The sequence below is a fragment of the Periplaneta americana genome, chromosome 5 (genome assembly GCF_040183065.1).
Source record: "Periplaneta americana isolate PAMFEO1 chromosome 5, P.americana_PAMFEO1_priV1, whole genome shotgun sequence".
NCBI lineage: Eukaryota > Metazoa > Arthropoda > Insecta > Blattodea > Blattidae > Periplaneta > Periplaneta americana.
Genome location: NC_091121.1, coordinates 146,242,233 through 146,264,562, shown reverse-complemented (window position 1 = coordinate 146,264,562; position 22,330 = coordinate 146,242,233). Strand labels below are relative to the sequence as shown.

Sequence of the window (22,330 nt, the reverse complement as noted above, 5' to 3'; positions counted from 1 at the left end):
TCAAACCTGCAACCACGGGCATAGAAGGCCAGCGCCAACCAGGCTGACCGTTTGTTTCAATGAAGAAGAAGACAAAGATATTTAAATTTAAATATACAGAATAAAGAATATAATTACAAAACAAACAAGAGAAATATAAATAAAATAATACAAGCAATATAAAAAGAAGATACAGCAGTATTAACAAAATTTGAGACCGAATGAGCAGCGCTCGTGCTCGGTCGCAGTTCAGATATAATATTAAAATAAAAAAAAATAATAATAATAATAATAATAATAATAATAATAAATAAGTAAAATAAAATAGGAACTAAAATATAATTACAGCGGCAATGGAATTATATAATATAATATTAACACTAGAGAAGAATAATATCGCACGTGAAAAGTAGGACTAATATATATTTCAAAATTATAGAATACTAATATAATATAGGTTGATTAATTCGTACACATAGGCTATAAATTTATTTAATAAAATTGAAGATATTAGCACGTTTCTAATTTTCTTGTTACATGTTAGAAGTTCTGGGTGTAATTTAGTTAAAGCATTGTACAACCGAGGACCAAAATTTATGCTATGCTTTAGGCCAGCAGATGTGAGACATTTAGGTTCTACTAATGTTGAATTAATATTTCGTCTCGTGTCATAATTGTGTGTCTGTAATACAAACTTATTACGATTTTTATGATAAAATTTTAACAGCGTATACTTATAAATTTGTTCAATATTAAATACATTAAATTCAGAATAAATTAATTTATTTGGATAATCGAAACGTTTCTTCAAACAAATTTTAATTATTCGTTTTTGTAGTAAATTTAACGGACTAAGATTAATTTTTGTACTTCCACCCCAAACAAGTATACCATATTGAATGATAGACTGAATAATGGCCAAATAAACATTTCGTAGAACTCTAATAGGTAAGTAGCATCGAAGATTAACGAATTTCTAATGAAATTAACGTTTCCTTTATATATTTTTACAAAAGAACTAGTTACTTGTATGTATGTGAATTAAAATAAAACGAAAAGTCACTTTTATCAATAAGCAGTACCAATTAAGAATTAAAGTTGCTAAGATATATTTCCTTGTTCTCCTTGCATTCTCTCCCTCGCCTCAAGCATTTCAAGGTCACACGACTACAGAAATACAAGCATCTTGCAAAGGTGTTTCCGACAGCGATTCTCTTCCTGCTTCTGACAACTCCACTTTTCTTTCGTTTTACACACAAAAGGAAGGAAAAGAATAAAAACAAGAAAAACGATAACGCAGGTCCAAACCGTGGAAAACGTTCTTTGATGTGGGACAAAAAAGACGAAGAAATCCTATTCCAGCATTCCTAGACAATGATGACAGTACGTGTGCGCGCGACAGCCATCTTGATAAAACGTGTGATTTATGATCTGGTTTAGACGGAAGGGGAAGGTGCGTAACTCAACACCGAGGGAAGATAGTTCATTGAAAAAGTGATTAGTCGACAACGGGCGTGCTGGAAAGCAAGTTCCTGCAGTATCGATCTATTTTATGAACCGAATTAATTTTTTGAATTGCAAATTTTGAGATGACGTAATCCGAAACTACAAATAATTTACGTATCATATAACACTCGACTCATATACAAAGATAGACATAATATTAGTTAAATATATCTGTAATCAGTGAACTTTCTATGCTCTAATAATAATGCAGTAGGGCTAGATATCACAAGAATAAAAACACGAAGAATAACAACACGTAATAAAGGAAACTAAATATATGAATTTTAATTTTGAATTCATCTTTTTAAATTATCCAATAAGTCGTATTATGATGAACGAGTAATGTGGTTTTAATGTTTCCGTCTTCACTTCTTTATAATGTCAACCCAAAAAAATATTTTGTTAACACATTTTAATTGTTTTGTGAACGTTTTCGCCATGTGTGGGCATCTTCAGACAATATAGATATCTCTATACACAATGTATATCAAAATTACATAATACAGTGAAACCTGTTCAAATCGGAACCTGAATAATCCGGAATCCTGTCTATTTCGGAACAATTTATTGGTCACAGCGAAATTTGTATGTATTATGTGTAATTTTTCCTGAATAAAACGGAAACTGTCCAACGCGAAAACGGAAACTGTCCAATACTGTTCAAAACGGAAACTATTTTGGACACACTATATTTTGTAACTATATTTTGAAAAAGCGTGTAATTTCAAGGAATATACGAAATATGTAGGTCACTAAGATAAAAACAAATTTTCTTTGCAAAATTCTAGAGGGTACGAGGGTATGTTGGCCTGTCGGCCATAAATTTTATTAACCTGTTGACTAGGCAGACTAGTCCCTTCAAAGATTTTCAATGCTTCACACCCGTATACTGTCATAGATAAACAGAGCGCAAGTGCAGTGATTTCCGGGTAAAAAAATGCAAAAAAATGTAGCATTAACATTAAGTGATGAAGTCAAAGTTATCGAGATAAAGGAAAATTAGAAACAAAGTCTATGTGAAATAATATTGAAGTACAGTTGTGGAAAACTCAGGTGTGACACTTTAAAAAATAAAGATCACAATGAGTGAGTGTGGCCAATATTGGTGACACAAAAGGAACCAGAACGCAACTGTTTATGTGCAAATAAATTAACTGTTGTGGGAGTGGGTTCTTCATGACCTTTCAAAGAACAAGCCAATTTCTGGATCTATTCTGCAAAGCAAGCTATTGAACTGGGATAGAAATTAAATAAACCAGAATTCAAGGCTTCTAATAGATGGCTCCTAGTCCAATTAATTAATAATGTGCAATGATATGCAGTACAGTATTAGAGTATAGTGTTAGATATTAAATAGAATGAGATTAGTAAACTTTAGTAATGTTTGATGACTAATGAGTGAGTTATGATAATATTTATACAGAAAATGAGATTTTAATCAAGATGATTCACCAACGTAATGAGCGATAGAAAGCTGATTTAATGTGATGAGTGTTAAATGGAATATTTTATACTTCTTGCAGTTTGCGGCAAGCCATTTTGTTTTTCATGTATATGAATGACAAAATATTCCATTTTAACGTCACACCTGAATAATACGGAAACCTGTCCACAACGGAAAAAAAAATTAGGACCATGTCACTTCCGTCTTGAACAGGTTTCACTGTACATGTGACCAATTATACGAATACAAACTTAAAATTTAAAAAACGCAATTAAAACACTTTAAAAAATCTAACTAGAAGTACAACAACAAGATCAATCAATAAGTATAAGAAATATGCATATTTAATATCATACTGTGATCATCCATTACAGATAGAGATCACAACCGGGCTATTGTGTGGGATCGATAAGCCGTATTGTTATTATATGTGTGAAGACTCGTAGGTGGACACTTATTTGACAATAGGACGCGTAATTAAATGCGTATATTTTAACAAAGAATACCATGAAAATATTTGCAAATCAATGAAGGTATATAGGGTCATGGATAACTAATATGCTTCTGAATTGATGTTTCGGCGTAAGTAGAAAAAGTTATGAATCACTAGGAGGTTTAGAAATACAAGATGAATGTAGTTTACACAAATTTAAGTACGTAATACTATGATCATAGTATGTTATGTTAGTATGTAATGTTAGTTTTTTATGTTTATAGTGTCGTAATTCCGTTTTTTAAGCCATTTAATGTGACTATTACACTTTTACTATGTCACAGTGCTTTTGACCGATAAAACGGTACGGAACGACGTATTTCAACCAATCATGGCTGCTTACCCGACAATTTTTATCACCTCCCTAGCATTTGTTTGTTATATCCCAGCTATAGAAGATCCTGTTGCATGTAAGCAAAATTTTTACCGATAGTTCTTGGGTGTCAACGGATAACTCGTAAACGGTTTCTTCGACATTGCTACACAATAAAAAATTCAAGACATCTTTTTATTTTCTATTGGGTTATTTTACGACCTGTATCAACATCTAGGTTATTTAGCGTCTGAATGATATGAAGGTGATAATGCTGGTGAAATGAGTCCGGGGTCCAGCACCGAAAGTTACCCAGCATTTGCTCGTATTGGGTTGAGGGAAAACCCCGGAATAAACCTCAACCTGGTAACTTGCCCCGACCGGGATTCGAACCCGGTCCACCTGGTTTCGCGGCCAGACGCGCTGACCGTTATTCCACAGGTGTGGACTCAAGACATCTTAAATCTATTGACCGCGTTGGCCAAGTAAAAGACTTCCTCTTCAAATCTATCTTGCCGAAAGACGGTCTTGGAGGTAACTTCGAAATGGATACCGTTGCTAATAAAACTTATCTGCTAATATTCTGTATCACTATTTCTTCCAGTTCCATGCACAAAGTTCATGTGCAACAATTTCTGGCAACTTGTACTCATCCATATTAACAACGAACAAACTGAATCGGCGACCTCGACAGTAAAGAGGTACCTTTTACATCAGGGCTGGGCACCAAGAGCAAATTCTACTCTCTCACGGGAAGCCATATGACTTCTCTTAAACTCCTTTCTTCCCCGCCGTACACCGCGCAGCGTTGATTCCGTGACGGTTGAATATTAAGACTCCCTGTTTAGAGATTAGATTCGCTCCAGGTGTCTAGCCCTGTTGTACGTGAAAGTTGTACTTCAGATGGCGTAATCGTGCAGTACATGAAATATCACCCCGCTTAGTCCAAGGTGCCTATACCGTATGCAACCCAACCAACCGGTATGCCAAAAGGTTGTCTTGTTGCAGGATAGCAAGCAAGCATTAATTAATCGCTTTAATGGCTTAGCACAGGGTTGGGCAAAATTATGCATCTGTGCTTGCACGGTATACGAGAGAAGTGTTCATGTAGAGTGCACGAAAACCGGTTTATTCAAGTTGCGGTACGTACTTTATTTTTCAGAAGAAAATGGTATTCTACCAAACTAAATAAGAACACAAAGTAAGGAAACACTTCTTTAAAAACAAAACAAAACAAAACATGTCTGTTGCACATTAATTCATATTACTCAATTTCTCAAGATTTGGAGAAACTGTATTAGCACAAGCTATGCGAAGAAGTGCCGTTAAAAGCCCATCATTTATTGTTTGAGATTTGTTTATTTTCGTAATAGAAAACAACTGTTCACATCTATAAGTGGAACCAAATGAACACAAAACTTCCTCACTCTGCTTATGCAGATTGGGAAAGCGTCCTCTTGGGAATGCGTCATAAAACTGCATAAGACTCGACTTTGAATCATATTTAGCTCGCATCTCTCGATTACATCGCAAGTCAATCAATTCACACTATAATGAAGGAGGTACGTTATCAATAAGTTAATCAGTTGGAATCAAAACATGTAGCAAAAATACGCAAATCCATTTCCAGGCAATCTAAATCGTGGAACCTTGATGTAAATTCCTCTAATAGACCGGATAGAATACATGCGTATAGTCCACACCTGTGGAGTAACGGTCAGCGCGTCTGGCTGAGAAACCAGGTGGCCCGGGTTCGAATCCCGGTCGGGGCAAGTTACCTGGTTGAGGTTTTTTCCGGGATTTTCCCTCAACCCAATACGAGCAAATGCTGGGTAACTTTCGGTGCTGGACCCCGGACTCATTTCACCGGCATTATCACCTTCATATCATTCAGACGCTAAATAACCTAGATGTTGATACAGCGTCGTAAAATAACCCAATAAAGTAAAAAAAAATACATGCGTACATTTCGAAATTTTCATTGTTCAAAATTCTATGCGCTTAGGCTATATAAGGATGGGAAAAGATATATTTCGCCTTTTTGCATTTGACGTATCCATAACAGCAATTTCTCCTTAAAAGCTGCAATTCTATCTGCAAATTGTGTATTAAGAATTTCTTTTCCCTGAAGTCCTAAATTTAGCTCATTTAAAAGCTGTAAGATCTGTAACAGCTGCTGGCACACTACAGCGCGCTGGAGCGCTCGCACTTGGAATTCCCCGTGCGGACGGAGGGCAAATGCACTCAAACGCCCATCGATGGCTTAGCATGTTTAAACGTCACTTTTCCGAACACAGGATATTGATTAAAAATTCTTTCTTCTCACCTCCTCTACCATCATTAGAAATGCGTAACTCCTTGTGCAATGGAAGTGAGTGTAGAGATTTTGTTATTAATTCTTTTCAATAGCTTTCTTCCACTGTCAAAGGGCAGAAAAAGTAGTCTGTATTAAGACACACCCTTTATTTTACATTAAAAATCTTCAATGCTTGGGAAAAGTGACATAAGTCCATTTCCACAAAAGTTTTTATTAGTTTATTGACAACTTACGGAACATCTGCTCGCTTGGGTAAAGAAACGTAAGTATTTCTGCCATTAGAATAATTCATACAAAATAAAATCAAATCGACATAAACCAATGTGAAGACGGTTTTCTTTCCTTCTCCTATAAAATTAACATTTTTACTTGTGCCACTTTTTCCGAGCACTACAGAAATAATAAAGACAATTTTCTTAATATGATTTTAAATAATAATAGCAACAAACAAACGACTTATGCATAACAATTATTTACAATAAAAATTATGACAAACTAAAACTTTGCTAGTAAATAAAGTATTTTCAATCAGTTAATTAAATAAGAGATTAAAACAAACTAGAAACATTCTCTTTCTATGCCTAGCATACTATCCATTGACTACATGGACAAATTTCTTGTTATTTGAAGAATAATTTTAGACAATTTATATGGGATTTATGAAAGTCTATTTCACTTGATATGCGGAGTATGCCGATTTCTTTGTCCAATAGACGCCACAAATTGTTAATTGACTTAAAACTGGGGATTAAAGTGAAATCTCAAGTCTTCTGGTGGTATTGAAAAACAATCACATCTTTGATATGTGACCGATGTGTTTGGGGTCTTTGTCTTGTAAAGAAATTCTACTGGCACAAATTTTTTCTGAGCTGGATGACACGGAATTGCGCAAATCATGTATATGTATATATTTATATAAATGTAATATATATATATATATATATATATATATATATATATATATACATACACACACATACAGTAGTGGCAAAAAAAAAAAAACCGGACCGACCCTTATAGCTGATTTCAGAGCCTTGTTCACTCCAGAGCACGATAGACTGGTAACTAAGACTTACGTGGTTCGAATCCTGTCTGAGAAGGAAACTTTTCTTGTTCCTTATTCAAATTTATTCCCAAGACTTTTCGATTGCTGGTAAAATTCATGTTCTGGGAATAAGTTAATTAAGTAGTAAAATATCGCTGCAATCGAAAAATATTGGAAATAAATTTGAATAAGGAACAAAAAAAGAGTTTCCTTCCCACGCAGGATTCGAACCACTAAAGTCTTAGTTACCAGTCTATCGTGCTCTGGAGTGAACAAGGTTCTGAAATCAGCTGGAAGGGTCGGTTCGGTTTTTTTTTCCACTACTGTACACACACACACACACACACACACACACACACACACACACAGAGTGGAAGTGAAATAACTTTGCAGATGTAAGAGACGATAGGGTACAAATCATCCTGAGCTGCCGCATCACAATATTTAACGCGTAAATATAAATTCTATTAAAATTAATAAATAATTCAGTCCATAGACTGAAGGTTTATTATGAAATTATTATTAACTGGGGAAGTTGAGCTTTTTAGCTTACATTGACGCTACGCCACTGGTAATTATATGAAATGTATTTCAGACTTTTCTAGTTACCTTGTAACATTTTACCTGAAATCATATTTATTTACCTGATATGTGTGTGAAATAGATTTTAAGTTATTCTTCGCTTGAGAAACATCTCTTTTGAGTGTCTGACAGAATATTTGGACTCCACTTTTCCTGGTAGCATCTTTCTATTTAAAAAAAATCCTGATGAAAATGCTCTCCATAGTCGTCGCTCACTACCCGAAGGTTTTGAGGTAAGAAAAAATAGATTAGACTCCGAGAAGTTACTTTGAGAGATACATGACGCCCATTACATTATAGTTCTGAATCAGCTCGCCGACCAGTTCTCTGTAATCTTATCTGTGGTTCCAAGAAAGTAACACACTGTTGAATGATACTTAGGTTCCCAGCATAACTTATCATTGGAGTTGGAAAAGGCATATGACGGGATCTTTTTAGCCAACCAGTAGGCTAATAGAATTACATGTAGCACAATAGATTTCAGGGGTCCAGTTCCTGTTCTCATCTATTTTGCAATCAAACGAACTATATATAGCAATAAAAATAAATAAAATTATAAAACATGGTGGGTGATAGAAAAATTCTGACTTCATTTTTTGAATCAGCAGAAATTGTACATTACATGACCAGTGTATGTGGTCATTGATTATAGTTTTGTCGACTTTTATGATAATATTTTAATAATGTATAGCAGTCATGTCAATTGATGGCCATAGGAGCAAGCGCGCGCTTTAGAGCTCAGGAGAGCCTGAGCGCTTTACAGCGGAAAGGAAAGAGATAGACGAAAGAGGTGGTATATGCCGCTTAGTCGAGCTATATCCAGGGATAGCCAGCACTGATTGAATAGATAAAGGGAAGAGAACTTATTAAAACTGTATCCATGTTAATTTTTAGATTTGTCTGAGAAGTGTAAGTCCAGTATAAGAATTTAAGTTTTAATTTGAATGCTCATTTTGCACAAGTTTCATTTTTTATTCAAAAGAAATATTTTCTCAACTTTTTTATAGAAAAGTGAAATTTTCAGATATAGACCTATTTATTTAGTAGCCTTACAGAATGGTTTCGTAAATCTAATATACCGTAAATACGTATTACTGAAGATAATGTATTCAACATTTTTAAAATATTCGCATGGAAATTGTTTGTAAGGAAATTAATTAACAGAGTAACTACTGTTACATCATAAGCAAAAGATATGTGTCCATGTGTTGTAAAAATGTCAGCTCTATAGCTTCAACACATTTCGAGAAAATAATTTAATATTCTGATGTTAGGAAGTTGCTAACCAATACATTCTCACCTTAAACGCGTAATGCGATAAGAGTTTTGTTACGTAATATTAGTTACACTTAAAACATATACAGCACCTAGGTAACTTTGCTTTGTACTGAAATATTGTTTTGATTGGTTTATTGATTACTTTTATAAGGCTAAACGTACCATCAATATCAATTCCATCTTATCATGTCATACTCAATCTCCTTTTTTGGGATATCAATTTCTTTATGATTGATGTATTTCATCCATTTAGTACAGTATAGTTGTACTACTATGGAATTTATATGAATATTCCTTCTTAACTCTTTATTATGTTATTAACGTTTAAAAAAATAACTGCAATATTAAGAAATTTGTATTAGTACTTTTGTTTTAAAGACAATATAGATAATATCAAACAGAAAGAAGCCATATAAAAATAACGAAATAACATTTCACGTTCCGTTTGAAGTTTGTGCACCACTGTTTTCTTAATCCAACAGGCTGCTTATTCATATACACAACCCTTCCTCTTTCCATACTTAGCCCGCGCACGACGTAAAGCTCAGAAAAATGCGCTTGCTTTGACATCACTGATTTATAGTCATATACTTGTTCAATTTGGAAAACATTAAAATCGAAATAAATCAAATTTGTTGTATAATCAATTGAGTTATTTAAGTAAATATTAATTATCCACTTTGAATTTTATTTTATTTTATTGGGTTATTTTACGACGCTGTTATCAACATCTAGGTTATTTAGCGTCTGAATGGTATGAAAGTGATAATGCCGGTGAAATGAGTCGGGGGTCCAGCATCGAAAGTTACGCAGCATTTGCTCGTATTGGGTTGAGGGAAAACCCCGGAAAAAACCTCAACCAGGTAACTTGCCCCGACCGGGATTCGAACCCGGGCCACCTGGTTTCGCAGCTAGACGCGCTGACCGTTACTCCATAGGTGTGGACTACTTTGAATTAATATCAGTGGGTAAAACTAACTCACTTTTAATAAGTATACACAATAGAGGGAAATATTGATCAAGACAAAGGTGAGTACCGGTAAGTATATTCTTCATCTTATACAGTTTCAGTTGCTAGAAATTGGAACTCGCTTCGGAGTGATGTAAGGGGTTGTTGGACAATAACTTCATTTAGGTCAAAATTACATAAATTCTTACTTAACAGATTAATTGCTGATTAATATTTGTTACTTATAATGAAACTAACATCTGTCCATTCTTATTATTATCATTAATTTCTCTAAATAGATTTACAAAACCTCTAATGGCAATTACATTAATATTCTCATTATAGAAATATATTTTAGATTTATATTTTTTTTCTCCCTGTAACATAGTCCTAGTAAGCTTATATTAAATTAATTTTCATCATTTTACTAGCTATCTCAAATATTAAATTAATTATAATTGATTGAATTAAATTAGCTCATAAATTAAGTTACTACTTTACCTTATAGGTTTATCTAAATTTAAATAAATATGTAGTCTACTAGTAGTTAAAACTGAAGAATATTGCTAGAGAAGGCCTTATGACCTTAACTCTGCCAGCGAAAATAAAACATTATTATTATTATTATTATTATTATTATTATTATTATTATTATTATTATTATTAAGTTGAAATTGAGGAAAAAATTCAACATGTGAAGGAAAAAAACAGGAGAATAATTGAAAGAATGGGGGAAGACAGAAAGAGAATGAATGTGAAAGGGAATATAATTTAAAGATACAATGATTAAAGCTCTTGACAGACAGAGCGTTTACATTACTAGATCTATTATTTAATCGCATGAAAGTGCTTCTACTTTCGTATTAGACCGTACTCGTGCGGATGGAAATGAACGGGAAGGCTTAGAGAACATTTTACCGATTCGGACTGTGACCCTCCCTCACTAACACTGATCTCTACTCAAACACTCCGAGTTTTACTTCAAAGGGCCTTATCAGCCATGGACGTATTATTCATCAATCCAAACAAGTGAACTCATGGGATGTGCGTCATGTATGACGTCGTGGCACACTCAAACCATCTCTGGGCTTCTCTCCTTTGTTCCTGGTCACAACACTGTCCTTAAGTAGATAGATAAGGATCGGAGAGTCCGCGTCTGAATAGCAGCGGTGTGTTGGGGTTGCTGATCAGAAGTTGTGAGGGGAAGCTTGTCCGTTTCATGAATAGATGAGATGCAAAGCCTCCACGAAGCCGCGACGTTGTGGGAGATCTGAATACAAGTCTGCTGTCGTTCAACTTCTCTGTTAATAAATCAGTCATAATCTACCCATCAACTAATGCAATGAAGCAATCTGAACCTCTGGATTAACCAAGTATTTTGTAAAAAATTGGTTATACTAACGTCGGAGATAATTATTCTTTCTGTTCCTTCTGCAAGCGATTCAATTGTAATCGCTGTAAACGTTAAAAATCCTCATGAAGATTAAACTAGGCGAGAGCATGTAAAAACAGCGTAGAAAGGAGCCAATTAAAATACGAGCACGTCCATTAAGACATTGGAAAATGATAGTAAAATGGAATTGGCACCGACAATGAAAGAAAATGAGAAATATACAGAGTGACAGGAATAATAATAATAATAATAATAATAATAATAATAATAATAATAATAATAATAATAATTGATTAAATGGCGATCTTACTCGTGTTAATTATGTAAGCATGTGTGGCTTACAGCTGTTTCGGTTTTACTTGACACCATCCTCAGAGCCTACTAGATCTCGGAGCTATCTCAACGTCGCTGCCTGTTGTGTGGGTGCATTCGTGTGATGAAGAATCGTGTTAAATAATGCGTGTGTTCTAAAATTGATCTGTGTGTTGAGAATTTGATTAGGGTGTGTTTTAGTGTGTCTGTATATTTCATATTGTTCTAATGTGTTGATTTTTTTGGTTTTTGGGTTGTATATGTAGGATTTCCATGTCTGTATTTATGTTACTGTATGTGTGGTTAGCATTATTTATGTGTTCGGCATATGTAGATGTACTGTAGATGGAAATCCTACACATACAACCCAAAAACCAAAAACTCAACACACTAGAACAACATGAAATATACAGACACACTAAAACACACCCTAATCAAATTCTCAACACACAGATCAATTTCAGAACACACACACACTATTTGACACAACTCTTCATCACACGAATACACCCACACAACAGGCAGCGAAGTTGAGATGGCGCCGAGATCTAGTAGGCTCTGAGGATATTGTCAAGTAACACCGAAACCCTGTAAGCCACACATGCTTACATAATTAACACGAGTAAGATCGCCATTTAATAAATTATTTATATTCAAGTGTTAAAAGTAGTGTCCGAAAGATTCAACATAATAATAATAATAATAATAATAATAATTTACTTATACCGACAGAGTTAAGGCCATAGGGCCTTCTCTTACACCAGTGGTTGTCAAACACCACGAAATTGTGACGTAATAGAAATGCAACCCGCACACCACTATCGCATGGAGAGGGGTGGAGTGGGTATGTCCTCAGGTAATGCAGCGAATAATAGTGGAGAGACTGACTGTGACCAAAAAAACAAAAGGAATATAATATTCTTCTACTTATTAATTAAGATGATATGTAATCTAATTAAGATGATATGTAATTAAGTTGGTATGTAATTAATTAAGGTGATATGTAATTATTTAAATTGGTAATAGTTGGGTGAAATAGAAGTACTTATAAGTTAGATTTACTTTTGCTTATCGTAGGCCCCCAACAAAATAAACCAGGTATAGAAAATATAAACAAAAAACATAAAAGAAATATTAATGATTGAATTATTCATCAAGAATTACTCAACAAACATAAAGGGATTAAAAAAATTAAATATATTAAAAATTCTAACATTGCAACATAACATATGATTGGAAATAATCATTACCATAACTACGAATTATAGAATAGTTTTTATTTATAGTCCTAGGTTTATTGCATCTACTATTTATAGATTTACGTTTATTTTATATTATTTCATTTACATTTATTTTATTTTATTTCATGTAATTGTAATTATTGTATATTATATATCACTGCCACCGGGTGTATACCCAATTGTAGAGTTAATAAATAAATACATACATACATACATACATACATACATACATACATACATACATACAGTACATACATACAGTACATACATTAACTACACACACTTTTCTCCGTGTTAACTTTTATCCTCCTATTCATTATTTTTGTATTATTAATAAAATAAATATATTTTCTTATTTACCATAAAAAGAACGTGTACTTTACATCACCAGATATTTTAAATTAGAAAAACGTACCAGGCTGGTCACGAAGTTGTAAATTATGCTAAATACTTAAAAAAAGTCGAAGTATTTTACCCCGATTAAGACATAGAAGCCGAAACTTTTTATTATTTATTTATTAATGAAATATTCAAATTACACTAAATACTTCAAAAAAGTCTAAGTATATTACCCCGATTAGAATATATAGAAGGCGATACTTTTTATTGTTCGTTTATTAATGAAATATTCAAGTTACAGGTAAGGACGTGGTAGTCTTTATATCAAGAAGAATAACGACAACGTGCATTGTTCTTTTAAACTTCATTAATACTTTTACAACAAATTAAATATCTCATATTTTTTGCCATCTGCACAAATGAGATACTTTTACTCCCATGCTCCTTAAAATGAAGTTTTTACGCACTATCTGTTTTGGAAAAAATATCGAAACATATTATCCTACACACTTGTAACATTATATGTGTACGTCCGCTGCTGATAAATGTCTTGTCTTATATCGAAGTGAAGGCTGTAAGCAGAGGGTTGGGGTATGATGCCATGGTTAGGCTTGAGTAAAGGCAGGGGCATGTGTCGCGACACAGTTTTTTCTTTTTTAATTTTTAACTGTCTGTTCAGAAATACTTTGTTACTAAAGTATCATATCACGGGATTTTATGCTTACTTTTGCACTGAAACATATTTCAACATATTGCAATATCGAACAAATTAGGTGGAAAATCATAACAGAACGGACGAGTGACGTATATGTATAATGTTCTCTCTGAATACAATCTATTTTTCATTAAGCTGAAGTATTCAGTTCGAACCCGGCAAAAAGCAGTAGATTTTAAAATGGCGGTAAAAATTCTTAAGATGATTACTCCTCGCCGCACCAAGTTCCTTGCTTCGCTGCCCATTGTTTCGTATGAGACTGCTGGATATTTTGAGAGGCCGAAATGGACTCTGATAGACAAAACAAGACGGAGACTTCAACGTCTACACTGTTGTAAAACGGGTGACACTGCTACTCGTGCAAGATTTCTATAAGAGGCGGTGATGAGCGCCCAAACCGCTGCCAGCTCGTCACATTCTTGTGGAAGGATGCGAGTAAAATCGGTATGAAACATTCTTCTCGACCCTTGATATAAGTAAGCTTCACCATTGCATTGGCCACACTTCAAATTGTTTTCACTTCAGTCACACACAACTACATTTGACTGTAAATATTAAAAAGGAAATGAACTTGTCTTGCCTGAAGATACCCTATTTCTCGACATCTAAGCCAATGAATATAGCCTAGTAGTTGAGAGTTGGGTAGTATCGGATTTCGGGTAATATCGGACAGTGAGTTTCTTTCATCTACCACCAGACAATAGTACCTGAATGGCATGGTTACTTTTCTGTGATGGCTTTTGGCGATCACTGTCTTACACTGTACCAGGGCACAAAGTATACAAGCAGTGAAAATTTAACAAAAAGTTAAAGAAAAGAATACTAACATATTACAAAAAATAACAATAATAAGCTTAATAGCACAATAAAGTCGACACTAAAGAACATGAAAATGATACCATAACAGAAAAAAAGAAAGTAAAATACATTGGAATATAGTAAAAGCAACTAATTTAGTACAAGTAGTTAATATGAAAAACGTAAGAAAGAATATACAAAAAATTAACATTTTACATCAAATAGGAAAAAAGTTTTAAAAAATACCATGCTCTTCCCTTAAGAGGAATAGAACGAGATAGGCCTATGTCAAAGTTTTAAATCAAGGTTACAAAAGTGGTTAATTTTACATACTTTTAATGTTTTAGATAAATGTTTATTATTCAATGAAAAAAATTTATAAATTTTGCTTTCATTTGTTTGTTTTAATCTGATCTTATATAATTTCTTTTAACACTCAATCTGTTTTTGTAAATTGTCTGGTAAATATATATTTAATTTGATTTTATTTCAATATCTACTCTTATTATTGTAGGCCAGGTATTATATATTTTGACGTTGTCTATGGACTGTATTAGTGCTGAATGACATTAAATTATCTGCCTGCCTAACTATCCTGGTCTTATAGACAGCACGCTTAAAGCCGCGATGACACGATACGAGTACAATCGGACCGAGTTTACTCGGACGTCACTTGAACGCTACTCGTATCATAGCAACAGGTAATACGAGTGCACTCGGGCACCGACATCCGACACGAGTTGACTAGGACCACGCTCAACTATTACGAGTAACCTCAGATACAAGTGTGAACTAAAACTAACGGTGGAGAGCGGAGCGTTACAACATCTCGCTCAACAAAATGGACAGAGCGTGAACGGTGCAACTAATCGAACTACACGAAACAGATGAAGTGATATGGAGCTTAAGATTATTTGAATACAAAAATAAGGACGCGCAGGCCTCTATAGGAAAGCGTAAACCTCAAGAAGAAAATTGTAGGTTAGGTGCAGCGACAAAATACATTTAATGATATTATTAAGTACTTTGTATATTTTGCTGTCCATATGCACAATAGAAAATTACTCTTTCCTTACGTTTTTAACACTATATCAAAGTGACTAGTTTCAATGATAAAACTTCAATAATGTAAAATTAATTATGCTGCCACAACACGTGTAAGCTGTGCAGACACTTCCGTGACTCACAGATAGGCCTACACTAAACGTACTATAATTCCTCAGAAAGATAACGTAATTTTCATTTTATCATAATATCCGTAGCCGCTAGGTTGGGATAATTTTACGGAAGAATCCATGTATATATCATTAAGCTTCAAAACTTCGTCATAACAAGTCTTTGATTAGAAACAAAATTAGGTACCTACATTATGTAATAATTTCTCTTGAACTGTAGTTTTTGAGGACATACGGTGTATAAAGTTTCATGTGTCATTTCATTTTATATAACGATGAAAATATTTACAGTCTATTTTAAGTAGATAGTCATTTCGAGTTATTTTTATCTTGAAGTAAAGATGCATTAATATGAGTAAAAAAAGGATTAGGGAACCTTGGTTGTAGGTTAGAATGTTATGTTTTATTTAACGACGCTCGCAACTGAGGAGGTTATATCAGCGTCGCCGGATGTGCCGGAATTTTGTCCCGTGGGAGTTCTTTTACATGCCAGTAAATCTACTAACATGAGCCTGTCGCATTTAAGCACACTTAAATGCCATCGACCTGGCCCGGGATCGAACCCGCAACCTTGGGCATAGAAGGCCAGCGCTATACCAACTCGCCAACCAGGTCGACCACCTTGGTTGTAGGTTTAATGTTAAATTTGTAAGTAGATGCAACCAATTCGTCGGTCCTTACAATCCAATTGCTCTACTTACTTCTTCTGTTTTCGCAAGGGAAACAGTTTGTTGTATTTCTATCATTGGTGTGACGGTTCTTTTAGTTTGACCTTAGCCTCCCTTTCAATAGCCATCGAGTCACTTCAGTTTATGGCCCTTGCTTTCCAATTCCTTATACCTATCTTTCTTAAGTCTGTCTGTAAGAAATTGGAAAGGAAGGGCCATAAATTGAAGTGGATGGATGGCTGTTGAGAGGGAAGCTAAGGTCAAACTAAAAGGACCCTCACGCCAATGATGACGATGATGATGATGATGATCCCAAAACTCATTCAGTCCATTTCGCCATTTTTATTATTTATACATATATTATATATGATTTTTTTTTAAGATTTATATCATATTTTAAGCTTCTTTTCTTCCAAAACAGCTCCAATCCTTATCTAAAAGTTTGTGTTATTCTATATATCACTTGAAAACAAGCTCAATCCTTCCATAAAAATGGAATGAGCGCGTTTTCAATAATAGTTTGCAAGACCAAGATTTTAACATCATAAGTAACGGCCAGGAATAAAATTAACGGGTTTACAAAGAAACTTGATTTCTGATCAATATCATTTGACAAAAGGATATTTGATTCATTTCAGTGTATTAAAGAGCTCATGGAAAATTTCGCTACATATGATGGGCAAATACTGTGTTTTTGCGGACATGCAACTAAATTTCCACAATTTTAATCAACAACTTTTAGAGTACATTCCAGAAGAAACTCAAAACAATTACGATTATCACAAAGATGGTGAATCCCTTTTTAGGGCAGTTGCGTTCAACTGGTTGAAATTCCAGGAAGTATGAAGGAAAATCTCATTTAAATATGTACCTAGAAATGGAATGTTTAAATTATACTCTTTTTTGCGCAGAGCGTACACCAATTTTGGATCAAAAGAATGCAAGAATAACTCGAGTTTGCAAAAATAAGAAATTATTAAATTTTTAAATATTTGCATCCTTGTATTTATGCAAAATGAGTTTCTCGTCTATGTTCAACATCAAAACAGAAATGAGACATTGCCTGGAACTTTAGATTTGAGGAGCTACTTTCTGAATAGAGGCACATTAATCGTATTAATTATTTTTTACTTTTAACTACTAAGACATTTATTTTATGTTCAATATTGTTTATGTTTATGTTTCTAGATACAAAATAAATGATAAGGTACTTTTTTTTAGTTATTTTGTAAATCATATCACAACCCCTCTCAACCCCATACACGACCCCCCTGGGGATCGCGACTCACACTTTGGGTACCGTTGCTCCAATAGATAAAAGTGAACAGTTGCATTGCAGAGACGATACAGCACAACGCATGGCAAGGAAAAACACCCAGACCTATAGATGTCAACGAGAGCGCAAGCGTGCCTCATCGCTCTATACGCTGTTAAGAGCATATACGGCACTCAGATGCAGGTCACTGGTGATTACAAGGGTAGTACAGTAGTGGAACAAAAAACCGGACCGATCCTTGTAGCTGATAGCTGGTAAAATTCATGTTCTGGGTATAATACGTTCATTAAGTCGTAAAATATCGCTACAATCGAAAAGTATTGGGAATAATTTTGAATAAGGAACAAAGAAAGTTTCCTTCCCAGGCAGTATTCGATCCACGCAAGTCTTAGTTACCAGTCTATCGTGTTCTGAAGTGAATAAGGCTCTGAAATCAGCTACAAGGGTCGGTCCGGTTCCCCCCCCCTACTGCTGGACATATGACATTGAGGAAGAAGTCGTTCAGTAAGTTTTAGGCTGACGGGACTCTTGACTTCTCATGGGTGAACGGGAGATAATGTTCTTTGTCTGATATATGGAAAGCATTTAGTTACAAAGAGAAGCAATGTGAAACGCCTGAAATTATTAATTGATGCTTAATGTACTGTAGAGATTCTTCCTAACTGAATTGCATATAAGTTTACAGAATAAAGTAGAAAAAGGGTAGACTCGTTATGAATTCTGTCCAAAAAATTGTCAAGATATGTCGTCCATAGATTTTCAGTTTGACAGTGTTCCTTACCATTGTGATGTCCTTTGGTTAAGCCAGGAAAAGTTCTGTGAACAGGGCCAAGTTGCAAGTCGCTTTGCCGGGTAATATATCAAAGGTACGAATATTTGCGGCGCAAATTATTTCTATATTTGGCAGTAAGCACGTATGTCAGCAGTTATGAACCTCACAAAACCAAGACTAAGATCAAGATTATCAGATGATACGTCATGTTGCAGGAAACATAATTTCGTCGGACATAAGAAGGTTGGTGTCGGCAAAAAGAAGAAAAAAATTCTATATTAGATGAGAAGTCAGAAATTTAAATTTGTTTCTACAAATGTGCTGTTCATATAAGTACATTATTAAGTATGTAACAGTTACATAACAATTAATTAGGTAGGCCACATTACCTAAAACCTCTAAGATAAAGGAAATATACTATGTTTATTATTTGGTGAAGGCCTATTATTTCATATTTCCATATGCACAATGTCCTGTAATTTATTTCACTTTTGTATTGGTAAGTTTAAAATAGCAAAACAGTGTTTTTATACTAGTTATATAAATTATTATATAAAATTGATTATATTCTAGCTGTTATCTCATAATTATATAAAATTAATTATATTCTAGCTATTATCTGAAACTATATATCTAAATTAAGGAGAAGACACTGTACGTATATTATTTACTGTAACCTACTATTTTATAATTCATTGCATTTATTACAGAAGTACACTCTACAAAACATGTTCTGATTTCTTGTTGTCTTGTATCAATGTAACACATTATCTATTATTTAAAAACAGTTTAATTCATCTTGCAGTGATAGGGCAATAGGGTTTAATTTACTCGCCCCTTTTTATTCAGTTCTGCTATCTGCAGAATAGATTCTTTGCAACCAGTGATCGCTTGATCGCACGCAGAACCGTCTACGTCATACCTGCACAAACAGCGCTCAACGAGCGCACACGCTCCTTCGGAGCGGGAGAGCCGTGTTTACCGCTCGCCGAAACGGAGAGGAAGATACGTCAGAATGACATAGACTTGCTATAGATAGAGGAGAGGAAAACGACCACTCAGCTATCTAGTGTAGTGCAGTGTGTATTCTCAGTAACTGTTTCACGTTGCTTATCTACTGCTACAGTACAGTATGGAGGAATCTAAAAGACGGAAAAGTGATCATCTGGCAAATTCTTTCAATGTTGCATGGTAAAATGCTTATTTTTAATAGCTGCTGGAGTAAATACTCAGTGCCTTATCTGCCACAACATTTAGAAAGGTAGAAAGAAACATAACATAATGCGTCATTACGAGTCCAGACATAAAGACACGATTGTTTTGTTGCTGAAGATCGGAGTGAAAAGGTTCAGGAGTTGAAAGCTGCATTATTACCCGAGATAGGTACAGTCGGTATTTGTCTTTTTATGAATTTGAAATACATTGTCTTATCAGAGGTACTTTCTTAATTACTTCTATGTCCGAGGTTGCGGGGTCGATTCCGGGCCAGGTCGATTGCATTTAAGTGTGCTTAATGCGACAGGCTCATGTCAGTAGATTTACTGGCATGTAAAAGAACTCCTGCGGGACAAAATTCCGGCACACGGCCAACGCTGATATAACCTCGACAATTGCGAGCGTCGTTAAATAAAACATAACATGTAACATTTAACTATTTACAGCTGGAACTTCTTTATCTTCATTGTGACCTAAGGGCTAAAGATCGCTTGAATAATACTACTAGCCTGGTTGAGTTCTACAAGACTAAACATAGTAATAATATTCACGACTACACAGGCTGGCTGTGAAAATGATTGCTATGTTTGGCTCAACATTTATATTTGTGAGCAACTGTTTTCTATAATCAACTTTAATAAAGGCAGGCATCGAACATCTGTAACTGATGTTTCATTACGATCAGTAGGCTACTGTTCCTTTCAGCTGCCAACAGCATAAAACCTCGTTTTGATGTACTGATGAATAAAAGTATAACAAAATGATATTGCACATTTAAGTAGCTATAGAATATCTATTATTTCCGTAAAATAAATATTTATTTATTAATTAATATTAGTCCAAGATTCTTTTCGAAAGACTGAACGGGAATTCATTTCCAGTCCACCCTTATATAGAGCGCAGCTAATATCTGCATTCCGCTCATGAGCTGTGAGCCGGATCGGAGAGCGCAAACCTTGTGCAGGCCTGGTCTACGTGCCCTTGACCTTGACATCGCTGCTATAGACGAAAGATAAGTCTCTTTCATTGCCCACTGAGAGAAACAAAACACGGTCCGCTTGGATACGAAGAGCGTCCGCTATGTACAAAGCAAAGAAGACAGTCTCAATACGTTGGTTACTAGGCAAGAAAAAGCTGTGTTTAGTTGGGAATGGAATAACACTGACATTACACAGGTAAGGTCCGCCAGTGCCACAATGAGCTGTGCTGTGTGAACGCAAAGCCGTCATTATCGACAATAAAACTGACTTCAAGGTGAACCGTAGAAAGTGTTCCGTGCAACAAAATCGCGCGGTTTTCGATGTCAAGTTTCACTCTCCGTCCTGGCAGCGCCTCGTCAACACAGTTCCACAGTGACCCAGGTAAGCGCTGTTTGCGTAACGAATCTACACAATAATGAAATGTCGCTATACAGAAAGAGGAAGTACAGACGTGGCCACGTTATTACAGTCATGAATATGTTCGAACTGTACTGCAAAAATCAGCATGAACACGATCTACATAATGTTATTTCCGAATAAAATATTTTCTTGTTACCTTCATCAAGTGGTGCACTTCATTATAAATATAAATAATTGTTATTAACCCTCTTTGTCAGTTAATATTATTCAGTTATAATAATAACAATAATAATAATAATAATAATAATAATAGTTTTATTTAACCTGGCAGAGTTAAGGCCGTAGGGCCTTCTCTTATACTCAACCAGGGTTGAAACTTGCTTACAGAGTTGAACATACAACTGAATCGGATTTAAGTAATTACATACAGATACAATTTACATAATGAGACCAAAAGAGTCAGTTAAATAAAAATTTACCCAATAAAATGAAAATAAATACAGTGGAAGACATAGTCTATTAATGTTGTTAGAATCAAATATAGTAAAATCCCTCGTAATCGGCACCCAAATAACCGGCAATACCAAAACAACACACTTTCGGCTGGGCCAAAAAAAAAAAAGTTTAAATTTGCCACGTTGCCACAGTCTAGGCCGTCAGTTTTGTCACATTAGGAAGTTCGCACGGACTTTAATTTTCAGCGAATATTCGAACCTAAAATTGCTGCAGGCCTATTATTTGTTTTGTGTGATGTGTTTTAATAAAGAAAATTCACACAGTTTTTATGTTTATTTACTTATGTCGAGCCGTCAGTTTTGTCACATTAGGAAATTCGCACGAACATTAATTTTCAGTGAATATCCGAATCTAAAATTGCTGTAGGCCTATTATTTGTTTTATGTGATGTGTTTCAATAAAGGAAATTCACACAGTTTTCATGTTTATTTAGTTATGTCGAGGCGTCAGTTTTGTCACATTAGGAAGTTCGCACGAACATTAATTTTCAGTGAATATCCGAACCTAAAATTGGTGTAAGCCTATTATTTGTTTTGTGTGGTGTGTTTTAATAAAGAAAATCCACACAGTGTTTATATTTATTCAATTATGAACAAGTCGTCGAGAAATAGCTTCAAATGGCTGCAGTTTCAACATTTAGCACCATGAATTAGAACTTTTTTTA

General features: G+C 34.6%; 1 protein-coding gene across 5 annotated transcripts in view; it reads left to right on the top strand.

The window, feature by feature from the left end:
- Positions 1-22,330, top strand: part of LOC138700207 (retinaldehyde-binding protein 1-like) — a 256,175-nt gene that overhangs the window by 188,649 nt on the left and 45,196 nt on the right. The window contains exon 1 of one of the 5 annotated variants that reach the window (XM_069826650.1): positions 21,020-21,171. The exons of the other annotated variants lie outside the window; for them this stretch is intronic. The gene's annotated coding sequence lies outside the window, so the exon portion shown is untranslated. Of the gene's footprint in view, positions 1-21,019; positions 21,172-22,330 lie in introns of those variants that run through there. 5 annotated transcript variants of the gene reach the window in all.